Source organism: Microcebus murinus, chromosome 12 (assembly GCF_040939455.1).
Source record: "Microcebus murinus isolate Inina chromosome 12, M.murinus_Inina_mat1.0, whole genome shotgun sequence".
In the NCBI taxonomy this organism is placed as follows: domain Eukaryota; kingdom Metazoa; phylum Chordata; class Mammalia; order Primates; family Cheirogaleidae; genus Microcebus; species Microcebus murinus.
In genome coordinates this window covers 44,319,155-44,337,071 of record NC_134115.1, presented here as the reverse complement: position 1 = coordinate 44,337,071, position 17,917 = coordinate 44,319,155, and the positions used below count along the sequence as shown (strand labels likewise).

Below are 17,917 nucleotides of genomic sequence, written 5' to 3'. Positions count from 1 at the left end.
CCTAAAATGCAGAATGAACAAGGGGAGGAGGCCTGCTATGTAAATGTAGTAAGTACACACCTACTTTTCCCAAGGCATGAAAACATCTTCCTAGTCATTGCTTTTGTTATACATCTGATGTTTTCTACCTATCTGAATCTAGGTTATCACACACCCTCCATGACAGCCTCTTGTGAATGTCCCCAAGAATGTTCACCAAGGAAATATCTGTCTTCTTTTATAGGACTAGCCCCAGTTCAGCTGCCCTCAAATGGAACTGTTTTCACCCTCTGGGCTTCCATTTAAAAGTTAAATTTCTTTGAGCAATAAATCATGTCAACACACAGTCTTTCCTCTACCCCATCCCACACATCATTACATAGTGAACACATAACCTCAAGTAGTATGACCTTTCCACAGCGTGTCATCCCAGGGCATCTGAAAGCTGGGGGCTCTGCTTCAGACTCGACTCGCCTTTGCCGTTCACCACCTCCAGTCAGCTCTCTCTGGGCCTATTTGTAAGACGTACCTCAGAGGAGTTCTGTTGGAATTAAATGAGATTACTATGGGATGCTACCTTCTAGCATAGAAGGTAAGACATGGGAAAGACCTCCATCATTGAGAATGTCCTTTCTTCCTTTTATTCCCCACTGCACAAATCTACCTTCAAACAAGTTTTCCCATAAAGTTACACGACTCTTGATTCTGAGAGGGTCCTAATTTCTTACTCAAAGGCTAAGTAGTTCTCAATCTCAGTCACTAGTGAGAAAATTTACTAAGAAACCGTGGTCCAGCAGCATAGCTCGATAATACACATGATCAGGATGTATTCCTATTTTTACTCTTTTTAACACTGTTGGATCCTGTCAGCTAATATCATGTGCAGATTTTCTATATCTCTGCACATTGGTCTGTATTGAAATTGTCTTATAATAATCTTTTCTTGTACATCTCCCCCTTTTTCTCCCACCAATTTCCAGTTTCAGGCAGACATCATAACCGAGGGAGGTGTCCGAGTACATTTGTGCTACCGTAACAGAATAACAGAGACTGAGTACTTTAAAAACAAAGGAAAATTATTTTCCCACAGTTCTGGAGGCTGGGAAGTCCAAAATGAAAGTGCTGGGAGGTATGATTGTCTAGTGAGGGGTTGCATCCTCCAAGGGGAGGAACACTGTGTCCTCACCTAGCAGAAGGAAGAAGGGCAAACTAACCAAACACAGGTTGCCCAAAGCCTCTTTTATAAAGGCCTAAATCCCATTCACCAGGGGAGGAGCCCCCATGGCCTAATCTCCCCCTTAAAGGCCCCACTTGTTAATACTATCACACTGGCAACTCTTGAAATTTGGATGTGATGCATTCAAACAAGAGCAGCATGTGACAACTCCAGGGGAATTAAAGTGAGTCCAGAGAAAATTATGAAGCATCTAGGAGCACCAGCAATAAGAGACAACAGCTCCAGCAATCTGTACAGTGTCTTAGAAAACCAGGTCAAGGAACTCTCTAGGTGGCATCTAGAAAGGAGGAAGAATGAGATACAAGATAAGAAATCTGGAGGCTAGAAGTATTTATTAGGAGTCTAAGAAAAATGAAGTAAACAGATGGGAGAAACGAATTGAAAAAATAACAGGCAAGAATTTCCTAGAACTGAGAGGAAAAAATAACATACCTGATTTAAAGAGTTTCCACTAGAAGGTAGAAAAGAAGCAAAGCAAGCAAGAAGGAAAACAGGTATGGTAAACAGAAGACACAAAATAACATGGCAAAAATAAGCCCCATAAAATAATAACCACAATAAAAGTAAATGGATGAAACTGAATGCCCGAAAACAGACATTCAAACTGGCTTTTAAAAAAATCCTGACTCAATCAGTCAACATTAAAGATACGGAAAGTGTTATGTCAGAGAGGTATAAAATAGAAGAAAGCCCGTTGCAACGATTTTACTATCAGACAGAAGGGAATTCAAAGCCAAAAACATCATTAAGAACAAAGAGTGAATTTGTCTACTTGTAAAAGGAATAAGAGAAAATACAATAATCACAGCATTGTATGTGCCTTAAAATGTGAACACAAGTAACAGATATGCTGGGATAAATAGATAATTCAACCATTTTTATTAGATAATTCAATATGCTCCCCATAGAAACTGAGAGAAGATTTAAATAAATGATTAACAATACAGGTTGAGCATCCCTAACCTGAAAATCTGAAGTCTAGAATTTACCAATGAGCATCAAGTCTGTGCTCAAAAAGTTTTGGATTTTGGAGCATTGTGGATTTTGGATTTTTGTTTAATATTAAGATATCTTAGAAATGATAGAGAAAATGTAAATACACTAGTTAGTAGTGTTGTAACACAGACTAATATTTATTTCTTTAGAACTTTAGAAACAGACTACATGTTCTTCTTAAACTCTCATGGAATATTCACAGAACTTGATCATTTCATCGATCAAAATGGAAGCTTCAAAAATTTATTAAAAGAATCTATCTGATTATGTTCTTGGCTCAATATAATAAAGGTAGAAACAAGTAATAAAAGGACAACTAGAAGAGACTGCACATATCTGAAATTTATCATATATGTAAAAACAATAACAATAATGAGTTGCAGAAGGAATAAGGGAAATACAAAATCCTTAAAGATGAGAAGGGAAGAAGTCATGCCAAAATTTATGAAGGTACTAAAAATAGTAATAGTGGGAAATTCTGAGCTTTAAATACCTTTAATAGAAAATAATAAAGATCTTAAAAGAAGTCAATAACTTAACTAAATCCACTAAGGAGGACAAAATCAAGAGAATAAAGCCAGAAATGAGAATGCAGGGAATAAAGATAAAGGCAGAAATCAATGAATTGAAAGAGAACCAATCAATCAATCAACAGGATTGATTAATAAACCACTAAGTGGTGTTTGGAAAAGGCTAAACATTTAGAATAGCCTCAGGCAAGATTGACAACCAAGAGAAGGCAACGATTTGGCAAAGATCTTTGCTCCACACCATAAGCAAAAGCAAACTCCAAGTAGTTTAAAGACAGAATAAAAGTAAAGTAACTACTGAAGTAATGAGTGAAGAAATAGAATAATTTAAAACAAGTAATGTCCATACTAAAGATGAGAAAATACTGAAAATATGAAAATAACATATTTAAAGTGCTGAAAGGAAAAACCATCATCCTAGACCTAGAATTCTTTACCCAGCACAAATATCTTTCAAAATGAAGGCGAGAAAATACTGAAAATATGAAAATAACATCTTTAAAGTGCTGAAAGGAAAAACCGTCATCCTAGACCTAGAATACTTTACCCAGCACAAGTATCTTTCAAAATGAAGGCAAAATAAAGACTTCTTTTAATAGACAAAAGCTGACTGAATTTATTACCCATTGATCACGAAAAATAAAATGAAGAGATAAAGTTAATAATGTGATAGAGAACTATTAATACTAAGAGAATTCTGCAAAGTTATCAGGTTTAAAACCAATACATATAAAGTCAATAGTATTCCTCTGTATTGTAATAATCAGAAAATAGGAAGACTTGGCACTAATTATAAGAGCAACAAAATCAATATATCTTGGAATTAACCTAACAAAGGTTACACAAGAGGCTCAAGGAAAAATGTTAAAGTCTTAACATTTAAAATTCTTTGAATAAATGGAGAGAGAAGATGCTCATGGATGGGATGAGTTAACATTTTTAAAGTGCCTCCAAAATTAATTAACTTCAGAGTACTTCCTATAACATCCATCAGGAATTTGAGGGAGGCTGTCAAACTAATTTCAAAAATATATATGGAAGAAAACAATTAATGGCTTAGACAGTTTTTGAAGAAAATAAAGCAAAAGCTGAAAGGGGCTCACCCTGCCAGGTATTGAAATTAATTATGTCATGGTAATTAAGAACATTAAAAAACTAATGAATAGAAGAATCAAGAATCGAAGTCAAGAAACAGAACACGTGTCCTGTCTCATACACACAGCACATACACTTGCGTACACACACACACACACACACACACAGGGAAAAGAACAGAATCAGAGAAAAGATCTGGGGTCAGTGGATATGCTGTTAGAATTCAGCCCTGGGGAAATTTTTATTTTTCTATAATTAGGACATCAGGGTCACCAGTGAAAGGGAAAAAGCCATGTATTCTATAAAAGAACAAACACCCCAAATGTGATAGAGGGAAGTCTCACAATGTTCTAAAAAGAATTAATATCATGTGCAACCTCACATATTAATATGTGAGAGCAGTTACAAGGATGACATTTATTTCTAGTTTAAGTAAAATCCTGGCAATAATTCACATTTTACTCATTTTGTGTTATATGGATATACGTGTGCAATATTTTATTCCGTAACTAAGTTGGGAATCTGAATGAAGATAACGTCATCCCAACCGTTGTTCTTAGTTAAAATTCTAATCGGAGTTGGTATGACATCAACATTACTCTCCCCAGGGAAGACGGCCCTGTCAGAATATTAGAAGTGTGTGGGACACTAAATAAAAATTGGTGGATATAAAGGGGTTTTCCTTTTAGATTAATTTAAAGTATGAGTCATTTCTACATTTTTCTCTAGATAGAACATCTGGATATATTAAACACCATTTTGGTATAAACCTGTCAAAACTGTTAACTGTGATTTCTCCTTCCTCCTTTCTCTGTTACGACAGATATATAACAAATTGGTTTAAAATGTTTATCTGTCCAAAATTCAGGCATAGCAGGAAAAAGTATTTATACTTTTCAGAGAAAAAGAATATTATACTTTTTTAACTTTTTATTTTTACAAAATAACTAAAACATTCACTCTTCTCCTCATACCTGAAATGATGCCTTTTATATATGTTTTTATCAAAAGAAAATTCATATTGCTTCCTTTGAGGTACGTCTAATAAAGCAAACTCACTTGTATAAATTAAATAAGCACACAATAAACTAGTATTTTTTTGTCTGAAGTACAAAAAGTAAGTTTATAGCATTTCCCACTGCCCTTTTAAATATCATACTTTGGTAACTTACAGATTTATCTTTATTATTTCTTCATTTAAATAATACTGAAAACAGATACCTCTCAGCCAAATCAGAATGTAATATTTGTGAGCTAAAGTGAGTTGTGTAATATAAAACATGGATTTTAATTGTGCCTTTACAAATGTACACTGTAGAACCTTACGATGAATGCTTGGGTTGAGAAAGAGGCAGAAAAGTCCACGCTGACACATTTTACACACACACACACACACACACACACACACACGCGCGCGCGCGCACGCACACACGGTAGTATCACATAGGAAACACAATTATACTCAGAGTAAAATATAGTCCTTGATGGAGCAGTGCTCTTTGTATCTAGATTTCATTTTAATAATTTGGAAAAAATTGATTCATATAATAAATAGTCTACAGTACTTTGCTTCTGGGTTATCAGATGCAACCTAAATTGTCAGCTCTTTCCAGAAGTTGTTTTCATCATTTTCAACCTGAATGAGCTAAATGTTACTTACCACAACTCTTTTGAACATTCCAGATATACCAAAAGATGGACTTAAAACAATATCTGAGATCTGTCAACACAAACATTCAGAATCCTAAGAAGCTATCTGAAAGAAGTGAATGACTCATTTTCTGAGCAGTTTTCTATCTCAGTACATTTTAGAAAATAAATTTATTAATTAATGATGGCAACAAAAAAAATATTCCAAAGGAACTCTTTGTTGGTGTCTGAAGAATTAACTTCCCAATGCTAATAAAATTAAGCACCACATGTACTCACCATCAAATTGGTTTTAACTGATCAACACCTAAGTGCATATATAGGAATAACATTCATCAAGTGTTGGGCAGATGGGAGGGCGGAGGAGGGGATAGGTATACACATACATAATGAGTGTGATGTGCACCATCTGGGGGATGGACACGCTTGAAGCTCTGACTTAGGTGGGGGCAAGGGCAATATATGTAACCTAAACACTTATATCCCCATCATATGCTGAAATTAAAAAAAAGTTATGAGAAATTTAAAAAAAAAAAGAAATAAACACTGTGTTTTTTTTTTTTTTTTTTTTTTTTTTTTACCAAATTCAATCAGTATACTGGCTCTCCATAAGAAGGATGAAGTCAAACTTCTTTGTCTGGCATTCAAGATCTATAAAGCTTTGACCCCAAATTACTTTCTAGCCTAGTTTCACTTTCTTCCTGTATACCTTAATGTAACTAAACTGACAACAGTCTTAATCTCATCTCAGTACCTTTGTACATGCATTCCTTTAATCTTGATCCTGCTCTTTTCCCCAAGCACTGGCCTCTCTATATACGGTTGACCCTTGAACAACATGAGCGTTAGGGGCAATGACCCCTGTGTAGTCGAAAATCCACATACAACTTTGACTCCCCAAAAACGTAGCTATTAATAACCTACTGTTAACTGGAAGCCTTACTGACAACATAAACAGTTGATTAACACATTTTGAATGTTAAATGTATTATATACTGTATTCTTACAATAACCTACAGAAATTATATTAAGAAAATCATAAGGAAGAGAAAGCATATTTACAATCCATTAAGTGGAAGCAGATCATCGTGTAGGTCTTCATCCTCATTCATATTCTTCACGTTAAGTAGGCTAAGGTGGAGGAGGAAAAGGAGGAGTTGGTCTTGTTATCTCAGGGGCAGCAGAGGTACAAGGAAATACAGTTTTCAAAGTCAAATTTAAAAGATGCCCCTTTGAGTCTCTGACTGCTTACATGCCATGCTCTGTGCCAGATGCTTTATACACATTATTTACTTTAATCTTTACAATCCTTCCTCAGTGGCAGCCCTAATAATTACTACCGTAAGTGCTTACTATGCAGTACCAAGAGTTTTATAGCATTGCTTTATTTAACCTTGGCAAATGAGCTAGTTTGTTATCCTCACTCTACAGATGAAGAAGGCAAGGCTTTCTATGTTAGTTGTGAGAGTTAAGAACAGTAGCTCTGTGGTCTGAATTTGAATCCCAGACTCACCACTTGCATCTTCCTAAAGCAGTAGTTTCCTCAAATGTTAAAGAGTGTGTGTGTGTGTAACTAAGAAGAGCTCTTTCACAGGGCTGTTGTAGCACTAAATGAAATCACCCATATACACCATTGAGCATGGCATCCGGCATACAATGTGAACTTGCTGCGCATTGGCTATTATTCATTTTAGTCTTTCCCCACAATATCTAGTAGTGTTTTACACATTGGAGAAATAAAGGTATATTAGTGACTAGAAAATATTCTATCTTTTCTTAAAATAAATTTCTTTCACAAGACATTTAAAGGTGCAATCTGTGCCCTGTTAACTTCAGATCATTAAAAACAATCTGAATTCAAAACATTTATGGATTGATCTCCCCTACCTGCTACCGTAAGCAACACACACTCCAGAACAGTGAGGAAATGGTGATGGAGCTTAACTTCAGAGGGAATGGAAAAGCTATTTGCTTGGAAACACTACTGGGAGTTAGAAGGCTAAAATGTAATATTCAATTCAAGCAGAGATTTTACAATATTGGAAAACTGATAAAATAATCAGCAGCTACTCCAAAGAAGGCTCCTTTATAAAAGCTTAATAATAATTTTTAAATGAACACATGTAGGCAAAAAACAACAACATTTTTCAACTTTCTTATAATCAAAAGCATTCTACAATTAGGTATCTAAATTCAATTCCAGAATTTTACTTAGAATTTATGCATAAATTTAGGCAATCTCTAACAGGAAGCTTTTCTATGTTTACATTCTTCCCCTGGAAATCAATTTTAAAAGTTAAATACTATGCTATTAACTATTATGCTACATAAGGCATGTTGAAAGAAAAAACATTATGCTTAAATGGTATGTTAAAACTGATCTGAATATTTGTATAATGTAGCCTCCATTTCAAGGACACAGGACACAGTAATAGGAAGGAAATGAACAAACAAAATAGGCACAGTAAATACTGTTCAAGTAAACATTTCAAAATATTCCCTAACCTTGGCTCTGAGAAATAAGAAGTGTTATGGGGAAACTACAGCAAAGCCACCAGGCTGCTGAGGACCATATGCTGTCTGGTACATTTGGCATAGGTCATCTAAGGTCACCTTCACAACAGCCTTGCAGGTAGGCAGTACTGGGCATATTTCGCAGAGGAGAGAGCCAGTTGAAAAAGGTTCTTTTTAGGTAATACAAATGACATTGGCTTTCTTTAATATTATAAAGCACAAGCTCCGTGGTCCAAAACAAAAAATATGTCCCATAAACCTGTCCAGTCTTTTCATAGTGGAAATAGTGCTCTTAGAAAAAGAAATACAGGACCTGCAAATTGGATTCATATGGTTAAAAAAAGAGAGAAAGGAAAAAAGTAACCACTTTCCAAATTCTCTAGCCACATAATGACTAGTAAAAGAACAAGATATAAAATGATTAGAAAAATAATCCATTATTATAATATTTAGTGAAGAAACATTGTAGGATGCTTCAATAGTAGAATCAAATAAGATAAATTGCCAGAAACCATATATTTTTAAATGTTTTTCCTTCATTGAGGTACAACTTATAATTTCCCAAATTAATATCAATTAAAATAATAAATTATAATAAAAGTCATTCAAATTAATTTTATACTTTAATTTTTATGCCTGCACACAACCTTATAACCATATTCAAAATATAACAATACTATCACACTAAATAGTTTCCTGGTACTTCTTCCAATTGACACTGGCTCCCAACTCCCAGCCCAGGTAATCATCAGTCTGCTTTCTATCACTAGTTTTCTCAATTTTAGAGTTTCATATAATGAAATTTGACAGTATTTATTCTTTTGGGTTTGACCTTTTTCACTCAGCATAATTTTGATTAAAATTCACTATGTATTTTCATGTACTAATATTTTATTCTTTTTGTTGTGAAGTAGTATTCCATAGCACTGAGGACTGAACTCTAATTTTTTTGCTAAAAACTCCTTCCTAAGGAGGCCAGCTGGGTTAGGCTGGCAAATGGTAAGGAGGCCAGCAGGGTTAGGCTGACAAACGGTAAATTCCCACTAAGCGGCTTTTGTTAACCAAACGAAGCAGTGGTTTACTTCCTGACCTGATTCTGGTATGGCATTAACATCACCTAAAAGATAAGAAGCCCCTGTCTTAACTCAAGCATCCTGGCAGATGCCTATCATAAATCTAAAATGTCTTAACTGAGCATCCTAGCAGGCGCCTATTCTTAAATTTAAAGCATCTTAAAACATCCTAGCAGGCGCCTATTGTAAATTTAAAATGTCCTCCTGTCTGGACCTCCCAGAGTGCCCACAACCTTATCTTAAAATAAGCATATCCTTTCTGGTCTTCTAGATAAAGTCTAACCCTCTCAGCCAATTGCCAGCCAAAGAATCTTTAAACCCACCTATAACTTGTAAGCCCCCGCTTGGAGATGTCCCACATTTTTGGGCCAAACCAATGTATGCCTCTCATGTATTGATTTGTGACCTTGCCTGTAACCTTTGTCTCTCTGAAAATGTATAAAACTGAACTGTAACCCAGTTACAGCGAGCCCACTTGCTCAAGGCTTCTTGAGAGTGGCTCTGGGTCATGGTCCTCAAATTTGGCTCAAAATAAACTTCTTTCAAATATTTCAGGGCTTGGATTTTTTCCATCTACAGCACAGATATACCACAATTAGTTTCTAGCTTTCGACTATTAAGAATAACACCACTATGAATATTCACATAAAAGTCTATACAGACATGTTTTAATTACTCTTTGACAAATACTAAGGAGTTGAATTGCTGAGTTATAAGGCAACTTTACATTTATCTTCTAGATACTACCATAGTGTTTACCAACTTGTATTTCCACCAACAATGTATAAAGATTCCAGTTGCTCTACATCCTCGCCAACACTTGGTATTAACAGTCTTTTTAACTTTAGCCATTCTAATGAGTATCTAGTAGTACTGTGGCTTTAATACACATTTCCCTGAAATCTCATGTTTATTGATCATTTAAGCATATTCTTGCATGACACGTGTAATCAAATCTTTTGCACATATTTTAATTGTCTGTTTAATGTGTTGTAAGAGTTTATTGTGAACACAAGCCTTTATCAGATTTATGTTTTACAAGCGTTTTCTCCCAGTCTATGGCTTACCTTTTTCCCCAGGTGAATCTTTCAAAGAACAAAAGTTTTGAATTTTGATGAAGTCCATTTTACTACTGTTTTCTTTTGTAGTTCATGCTTTCTGTGCCCTTTTGTAGTTTATGCTTTTTGTGCCCTCTTTGAACAATCAAATGTCACAAGAGAAAATGGTGATGGTTGCAATTCTTACAATCGAGAATTCAACATACCTTTATAGAACAACTATTACAAAAACTACACTCGGCTAGTAGCCTCTCCTGCCAAAAGTCACTCCCTAAACAGTGTTTTAATGCACCAGAGGGCTTAATAACTAATAGCTTAGCCTCCATATTTACAAATGGAATAATAAGAGAAAGACGTCTTAAGAAAAACCATGTCAGCCTACTACCTAGATTATTCTCACTTAAAAAAACCCTAGAAAATATACACTACCACTGCTTCTGTTTTAGCCTAGTCATTAAGAATATAGACTATGGAGCTAAATTGTCCCTGTTCAAATCCCAGCTCCACTATTTCCTGGCAAAATGACCTTGAAGCCATTTAACTTCTCTTGCCTCCAAATCCTCAGCAGTTGCACAGAGAAAAACATTATAACATATCTCAAAATATACTATATATATTACTGACATAACATCTGCAAAGCACTTAGGATAGGGCCTGTCATATGGTAAGCACTACATAATTGTCAGCTCTCTAATATTTATTTTATATTAATAGATAAAATGGATGATAGACATAAACTTACTTGTCTAAGGGTAAAAAGCCATTATTAGCCCTCAAAGTTTGGTGCTTACACCAGGGGCATCAACCTCACCTGGGAACTTGCTAGAAATGAAAACACTCGAGCCTACTTGAATCAGAATCTACAGACAGAGCAGGATTCAACAATGTGGTTCTGACAAAACCCCAGTGTCCATTAAAGTATAAGATCTAGAGAAATGGAGAGAAGTCAGACCTCCCCAGTCTGGTGGGGGGAGCCTGTAAGCTACTGGGGAGGGATGGCTGGTGGGACCCTCTGCCGGGGAAAGGGTGGCAACTCAGCTGAAGGGAGGCCCGCCTACTTGCTGATGTTAGCTCAAAGGGCAGAGGGGACCACAGTGAAGCCCACAAGGCAAGAAGCCCTAGCTCTGCAGGTCTCCCAGGCCCACAAAGAGGAGGAGTGTGGTGGCACCATCTCATTCTTTAAATCTCAGCTTACATGTCATTTCTCAAAGGGGCATTCTCACACCACTGTATACAAAATATTAATAGTTTTCCATCTCCCCCAACTGGTCTACACCTCATCATTTGGTTTCCTGTGTGACAATTTTCTCAACTGAATATGCTTTCATTTACTTGTTGACTTTTTCTTCTGTCTCTACTATAACTAACTAAGGGGCTCCATTAGGACAGAAAACTTGCCTGTTTTGTTGAGTTACATATCTCTAGCTCTCAGCCAAGGGCCTGGAATACAGCAGAAAACAAAATAAATATTTGTATAATGGATGAATAACAAATGAACATCCAATAGCACAAAGAATTTTTTGATACTAACTTTAAAAATGTGCTGGGGGGGATGAGAAAATTTTAAGGGCCTCTCTGGAACATCTTGCAAAACTCAGTCTTATGAAGTCAGCATTTCAAGATCAAAAAGTAAGCTGGATGAACAGAAATCCAATATTTGATCTAGTTTATCAGTAATAATGACATGAGTAACAACTACCCTTTGGGCACCTGCGAGGAACACAGGCATGATTTAGGCATGTCATTACATGTTATGATTCCCTCAAAACCATCACTGGGGTTGTTTTGAACACATCAGCAATAACTTCTGAGATTATCCCACTTTAACTGATAAGGAAGTGAAGGCTCAGAAGGGACAAGACACTTGCCTAAAGGCACACAGCTAGTAAATAAAAGAGACAGAATTTATGAAGGCCAGTGTGGACTTCTGTCTTTCATATGAATTTATTTATTCAAAGTTACAACAAACTTTGTTTGATGTTACAACAAAGTTCCTGGCTTTACGAGTTGCCAATTGTGTGAAGAGCAAAGACATATCAACAGATAATAAACAGAACAACAAGTGCTACAGGGATCTATGAGCAGGGATTTACAGGCATTCAGAAAAAGTCCCCAGAGTTCCAAAGCAGCTCTTATGTAAGACTGGGAATTTGAAAATAATCTGTCTGGGCCTGATTCTGATGGCCACATCCAAACCACTTTCCATTTACCAGCAACACTTACTCAAGTAGTAATGATCATTAATATGTGGTCAAAGCCATGATATGGCCTTAACCATTGGGCTGAAATATAACCATAACCTGAATTAACCATTAAATGTTTGTTCTAATGTCCAAAAGCTATCAAACCAAAAAAGCCCCAATTTACTGCACAATCCACCCAACAACTTCAGTTCTTCTTAGAAGAGACCATTTTAGCAATAAATACATCATGTACTAAGTTCATCTTTTTAATTCTTTTCCCTTCTTGCAATCAGAAGGTTAAAGCAGGATCCTACTAGAAGCAACACATAAGAAACTTTAGCAATAACACATTCACACACACAAAAGCCTTTGTTCTGCACTAAGGTACAACACACTAGAATAGTTATAAATTTAAAACCATAAAGACAACCACCAGGGAAAAGTAGTGCCAGCAATTGTAACAACAATAAATAGAGACAACTGGCCTTAATTTTGGTTTTGGCTTTAAAGACTATGTCAAGGATTAGGTAACTAGTATCAGTTCAGTTGACACAAGAGAACAGTATCTGAATTAAATGTTCACTGAAAATTGTTTCCCAGTGAAAATTGTTTCTCAGTGAAAAATTGTTTCCCATTGTCTAATTTAACTGTTTGACTTGATATGAGGGTGAAGGTTATTAACTCTATGGCAGTAAACTTGCACAATGGGAAAATAATCTCCCTGGACCAAAAGAAAATGATATCTAAATTCCCTTAACATTATCGAAACAGCTAAACTGCTGGAAGTTGTACTGTGGCATGATTCCAGCAGTGAAGAAGTCATTTTGTAAAGTTATGATCAACGTAGAGAACGGAATGATAGATTAGGCTATGCCATGCTGTCGTACATCATAAAGTTCTTTGCACAAATAGTTTCACTGAAATAGCAATACAATATTGTTTGGGAATATGGGAGTTGGGTGTGGTATAATATGTTGGGAATTCCAAGGAAGTCAAGGCAGGTTGTTCATGACACAGACTATCCATCCATTATTGAACACTCCCATGCTACCTATGGTGGCAGGCTGTGCTAGGATTTAGAAATACAGAGATAAAATGCAGGTTAGTCATCTCAATCTATTTTGTACTAGATACTTCTTTTTAAGGAACATATTTTTAAAAATCCCAGCATAATATTCCATACACAAGCACCTGCATGTGTGTGCGCAAACACAGAAAGCCCAACATCCAACCCTAAGTAATATCTTTTTGCTGTGATTTTCATAGAATAAGAGATAAAGTAAGCAAACTTTGTGCCAAGGAAGTAAAGCTTCAGTGTTGCTGTATTTGAATACCTTGGCAGGTCATGTGCCCATATGCAGCTTAGTCACTGCATTTAGGACCTCTTGGTTACTTGTTGCCATTACCTGGCTGATAAATGGCAGCTAGAGAAAACAGCAATGGTCAATGTGTGGCTTTCATCCTTCCAAACCTTCCAGTAACATTCCTCAACTTGAGTCGGGAGCAAGCAGGAAATCCTCAGAGAACCTTAAGGAGTAAGGGGTCCACTCATTTTTCTCCTTTATTCCTTACCTCCCAGGTTCTGTAATTCCCAGGGCCAGAAGAGTGTCTAGCACTTAACTGGCACTCAAAATTTGTTAGCTGAGATGTGCAAAGTCATCTTGGATCCATTCGTTGTAGACATAAAAAGGAAATCAACAAAACTATAGATCAAATAAGTCAAAGGTTAAGAGAAGAAAGAATGACAAAGCTAAACTAACCCCTGTCTTTAGCCTTAAAGAATACATAGAAACATATTAAGTGATTTGACCAAGTCACAAAATTTAGCAGTAGAACCAAGACATGAAGCTACTAACTCTACTGAGTGGCAATCAGCCCAGTATTGTGCTAGGAACAGGTATTAATAGAAAAGGGGGATCTATTTCAGGAGTACCGGAAACACCTCATTTATAGACACCTCTACTTCCTCAAATGGCAAACACCTTTTATTTCATTATCAGAGAAGACTTAAAAAGCAAATCTTTTGTGGAGTTACAGGTTATTTTTATTCTCCTCTTTGTACATTTCTGTATTTTTCTGATTTCCTATAATTAAAAGGAATACATTGATAATGAGGAAAAAAACCTACCCTAGAAGATTTATCATACATGTATCATCATCACTACAGGTATGACAGATCAAGCACTGTGCTCATGACTTCACTAGTATTAACCAGTTTAATCCTCACAACCATCCTGCAAGTGGGTATTCTGTGGCCTCCACTGTATAGACGAGGAAGTTGCCTTAGAGAGCCCAAAATCACAGAACCATCCAGGACTCAAAATCAAGAGTCTGAGTCCAGAACCAGTATTCTTTACCTCTGTGCTCTACTGCTGCACACAAGATATACACAATGGAACTGGGATTTTGTGAGCAGAAAAACGGAACTGGTCATTCAGGATATACATCATGGCAGTGGAGAGTACAGAAAGCAATGGCCAAAGGACACTGAAGGCACGTCTGCATACCCCAAAACTGTGCTTTAGCTTCCTAAATGACGTGGATAGTGAGAAATCTTCTTTAAGCTGAACAGTCACTTCTTCCCTAAAAAGATCTTAGAACCCACTCATATGGGAATATAAAAAAATGGGCAGAGTGCCCATTTCGGCTCCAGGAGATAAGCAGACAAAAGCTTGCCACTGTCATCTTCCCCTTCCAGTGGTTTAACCAGAATCTCAAATCCTCTTCCTTCAATTTCACTTCACAGACTTTAGAATCCTTGGTATCTAGTTTGCAAAAATAACTTCAAAACTCTACTATAAATGTGCTAAAACACTAGAGAACATTTTGGTGCAAAATAGAAAAAAAGAGAAAAGATACCTTTTAATCTCACCATACCCTGCTACAACTATTTATACTTTATTATAAATAGCTTTATTTTGGATCATGTACAAAAATTTTAGGATACTTGCACAGTATCTAGACCATTTGTTTTCTGCTTCCTCATGTAACACATCCAAAGCAGCTACCTACACATTTACAGGGTCTCTCAGAAGACTTGTTAACATCACTGGCGGCAGTGCAGTCATTCAGAGTGGTATCTTCCCACACTGGAGGGTATCATCAATGGACCAGGCTTACAGCGACCCTGAGGGATTTCCAGTTCACTCCCGCAGGGCAGGACAGGTACCCACATTCTCCAGACAGCCATACTCTACTGGCATTCCCACGTCAGAGTTAGCTTCCCAGATTGCCCAGCTCCACCCCTGAGGACACACTCACTTGAGAAGCAAGACTGACACCAGAGAGCACTGGAAAGCCTTTGAGGACAAAGTGGAAGGCAGCATGAAAGACCAATGACAGCTGGCCACAAGAGGGAAAAGACAGAGCTGGCAAGCTCCAAGTGATGGCTCCTTAAAACTCACAGCAGAACTCCAAACTACTTTTGTTCCTGAGCTAATATCCTCCCTTTTTCGTTGAAAATTTATCCAGCAATGAAGGAATAAAAACACTATCATCAAGCTACCTGTTTCCTACAAAACTGGACCAATTCAATTTAATTAGCAGAAACCCCTAACAGAAACCATTTCAGGCAGACCCCAAATAGCAGGAACACATTAAGAGTACAAATTCTTTAGGATGCATGAAGAACATAAATGACTTATATGACTCCTCCATTTTAAAATGGAGGAGTCATATAAGTTTAAAACTAAAGTTTAGTTTAGTTTAAAGTTTAAAACTAAAACCTTACCTGTCATTTGTGCTCTGGTTGGAAGAAAAAAACTATTTCTAAAAGTATAAAACAGTATAAAAAAAGTATAAAACAGAATATTACCTTCAGGGCCATAAAAGTAACTCTGACCCAGTAATTCTAAATTTAAACTCCAAATTTAATTTAAGGAAATAATCCTAAAAAGGAAAACCCCACAGGCAAAAATATGTTCCCTACAACATCATCTGCAATGTCAAAAAAATTCAACCTAAATTCTAACAATATGAATTATAGTAAATCAACCGGATAACCCATTAAGTAGCAACTACAATGATATTTGTATGGTATCTAACGTAGTATTTAATGTAAAAATTAAAATAGTGATTATATAAACAGTAGCAAAAATCAAAAATACAAAATTACTGTAATTCAAATAAGTGATGTGTAGCTATGTCAACAAAGATGAAAAATATCATGCAAAACTAAAAACAGTTGTGTTAGAGATTGTGCATTTTTATATTATTTTCCTTATTGTCATAGATAAGTTGTTTTTATAATGAAAAGGTAATCTGTAATATTTTATTTCTGACACTAAAATTTGATAAATTTTAAGTTCAAAGACAATTTTAGAGCCAATGACATTCATTAATTAGTGTTACACTAACCCTCTGATTGATTTTTCCCCAAAAATTTATATAGGGAATTATGTTGTTATGTGATTAAGAAAAGCCTTTAAAAGTTCTACTAAAATGTTTTCAGAAAGAATACTGAAAAGATGATCAACCTAAAAAGAAAATGCTCTTGCCAAAGAAATTAAGATTTTAACACGTCCAGAAAGGAATTATCAGATACATGTCAAAACTATAACAAAGTATTGACATTTCTTAGATCAATTTCAAAAATGTAAACATAAGCATATAAAGAGATACAGCCCTGAAGCCATCAACCTCTCTACTTTTCAAAGTAAGACTTCTCCAGCTATGAATTGGGAGACTAAAAAGCTCATTTTCAGGAAAAGGATAGAAAATAGTAATGCTTGCAGAGGAGAATGGACAGTTGGAAAATAAAGGACATTTTAAGGTTCCACAGAAACCAAGACACTATGCTTGGGGGTGGTATTCAAAACACTGAACACGAGTGGCTTCAGAGCACAAACTCACTAATGCTGTCGTCCAGCCCAGCTTATGTGAACATCCAGTACAGTGTGGCTGTGCTTTATCCAGAACAGAAACCACTCACCGACAAATTAAGTATTTATATAGTATTTTCCATCTAGAACTGCCAGAAGTCTTGTCGGTGGATTTACATTACAACAAAACCCAGAAAGGGACAGCAAGAGAGACAGCAATCGGAAAAGTTAGAATGGCCAGGGTTCACCAGGTACATCCTGTGCCAAGGTGAACATAAAGACCTGAGCAAGAAAGGGTATCAGAACACTAAGCTGTTGTTTTTACTTTAACTATATGCTATAAAAGCAAGAACTGCATCCTTAAAACCCACTTCCCCTTTCAAAAGCCCCCAAAATACATAGTATTCAAAGAAAGGTTTGCTGAACTGGACACACCCAAACAATTATTTTGTATCATCATCTTTCTCAAGGAAAAGGAGAAGATACTGTTACTCAACAATCAGAAACTGGAATGTCCTAATCAAACATATTCATTTGGGTAAAAAATACATATTATCTATCCCTGTGGTCTCCTAACATTGAATATAAACCCCAATCAGTAAAAAAAATTTCAGCATTCAGGTCCCCAATATTTTTATATATAAACTATATACATCCTACTACACTAACTCAAAATATAACACATTTCTAAGAAATATGTAGATATACTGCATTCTATTATATTTTTCCTATACTTCCACACACCATCTTACATATCCAGTGGGGAATCACTCTTGTACTCT

The 17,917-nt window shown here is 36.0% G+C and overlaps 1 protein-coding gene across 2 annotated transcripts in view; it reads right to left on the bottom strand.

Annotated features, from left to right (window-relative positions):
- SH3GL2 (SH3 domain containing GRB2 like 2, endophilin A1) overlaps positions 1-17,917 on the bottom strand; it is a 211,436-nt gene that overhangs the window by 134,717 nt on the left and 58,802 nt on the right. The window contains exon 2 of one of the 2 annotated variants that reach the window (XM_076008768.1): positions 6,550-6,618. The exons of the other annotated variant lie outside the window; for it this stretch is intronic. The gene's annotated coding sequence lies outside the window, so the exon portion shown is untranslated. The remainder of the gene's footprint in view (positions 1-6,549; positions 6,619-17,917) is intronic. 2 annotated transcript variants of the gene reach the window in all.